Source organism: Numida meleagris, chromosome 24 (assembly GCF_002078875.1).
Source record: "Numida meleagris isolate 19003 breed g44 Domestic line chromosome 24, NumMel1.0, whole genome shotgun sequence".
Lineage (NCBI taxonomy): Eukaryota > Metazoa > Chordata > Aves > Galliformes > Numididae > Numida > Numida meleagris.
Window position 1 is genome coordinate 114,622 of NC_034432.1, and position 2,188 is coordinate 116,809.

Sequence of the window (2,188 nt, forward strand, 5' to 3'; positions counted from 1 at the left end):
AACACCGCATTTTGGGGTCCCCATCTACTCCTCAATCTCACACCACATCTTAGGGTCCCCTCCCCACATTTTGGGGTCCTCCATCCTCTCCCCACATATTGAGGTTTCCCTCCCCACATTTCTCTGTCCCCCTTCCCCTCCCCACATTTTGGGGTCCCCCATCCCCTCCCCACATTTTGGGGTCCCCCAATCCCCTCCCCACATTTTGGGGTCCTCCATCCTCTTCCCATATATTGAGGTTTCCCTCCCCACATTTCGCTGTCTCCAATCCCCTCCCCACATTTTGGGGTCTTCCATCCCCTCCCCACATTTCGCTATCCCCCATCCCCTCCCCACATTTTGGGGTCCTCCATTCCCTCTCCCCTTTTGGGGTCCCCCACCCTCTCCCCTCATTTTGGGGTCCCCCATCCCCTCCCCACATTTTGGGGTCCCCCATCCTCTCCCCACATTTTGGGGTCCCCAATCCACTCCCCACATTTTGGGGTCCTCCATCCTCTTCCCACATATTGAGGTTTCCCTCCCCACATTTCGCTGTCTCCCATCCCCTCCCCACTTTTTGGGGTCTCCCGTCCCCTCCCCACATTTCGGCGCCCCCCACCGCCTCCCCCCGTTCCGGGGTCCCCTACCTTCACGTTCCCGGTCATCCTCCGGATGAAGCCGCGGTTTCTGCCCGGGGGGCTCCCGGCCCGGCCCCCCCCCCCGGCCCCACCGCTGCGGGAGAGCGCGGCTCAGCGCACAATCCGCCTCTGTCCCGTGGGCCGCGCCGGGGCGCGGGGAGGAGCGAGCGCTGCCCCACAGCCGCAGCTGGGCGAGCACAGAGCCGCTCTGTTCCGGGCCCTGCCCCACAGCTGCGGGGTGGGGTCACCGTGGGTCTGCCCCACGGCTGGGGGATGGGGTCGGTGTGGGGCTGACCCATAACTGGGGAGGGGGGAGTCACCGTGGGTCTGCCCCGTAGCTGGGGGGTGGTCGCTGGGGGGCTGCCCCACGGCTATGGGTCCCGCTGCGGCTGGGTGAGCACAGAGCCGTACTGTTCTGGGCCCTGCCCCGTAGCTGGGGGGTGGGGTCGCTGTGGGGCTGCCCCACAGCTGAGGGTACAGATGCTCAGGGTCAGCGTGGTGCCACGTTCCGCTGTGGGTCCGCCCCACGGGCGGCTGCGGGCTCATGGATGTGGGGCGCGCAGCGCTGTCCCACCTGGGGGGCTCAGGACCCCCCCGCTGCTCCCTCCGCCCCACGGCCCCGCCCCACGGCCCCGCCCCACGGCTCCCGAGCAGCCCGGAGGGGCGTCCCGGTGCCCCCAAAGTGCGGAGCTCTGCCCCATAGGATGGGACGCGCGTCGCGGTCAGCCCCACACGGACCCCGCATCTCATCCCAGCCCCACACTGATCCCAAATCCCCCACGTGGGGTGGGGGTCTGCTGTGCTGCAACGGGGTCACCCGACGTCCCAGCCCCACACCGACCCCAAATCCCCCCCGCCCCAGCCCCACGCTGCCCCCACACTCACCCACCGGCCGCGTTCCGCTGTGGGGCAGGGGGGCAAATCTCTGCCGGGGGGGGGACACGGCCCCAGTGAACAGAGGGGCTGAGCCCCACGCGTGTCCCCGTGGGGTCGGGGTCCGCGCCACTCACCCGCCGCGCCGATGACGCCGAGGGACGCGGATTTGCAGAGGGCGCCGCCCCACGCGGGACGAGGGGCACCCGGCGCCGCGGGGCCGCCCCACGGGGAGCCCGCATCTATGGGGCACGGCTCCCGGCCCGGCTCCCAGCTGTGGCGGCGGAACGGCTCCCGGCTGCGGGCGGGGGTCCGCGGCGCTGCCCCGTGCAACTGCTCTTCATCTTCATCTTCATCTTCATCATCTTCATCTTCATCCTCCTCCTCCTCCTCCTCGTCCCCCCCCAGCCGGGGTCGGGCTCCGGGGCACACCTCCGTCCCGTGCCCCCCCGCGGGGCCAGCGTCGCGGGGTCCCCGAAGGTCCCGGGGCCGCCCGTGGGGCGCGGGGGCTGCGGAGCTGCGGGGGACGGATGCGCGCACCCCCCACGTGTGGGGCGTGCGGTGTGGGAGGGGGGGAGCTCCGCCGAGCCCCACGGACCCAGCCGCTGCCTCACAGGCCGCTTTTAGGGTCGCCCCGCACCGCGAGCGCCGCGTCCCCGCGCCCTACACCGGGAGCGCCCCGCGCTGGATGCCCGAGC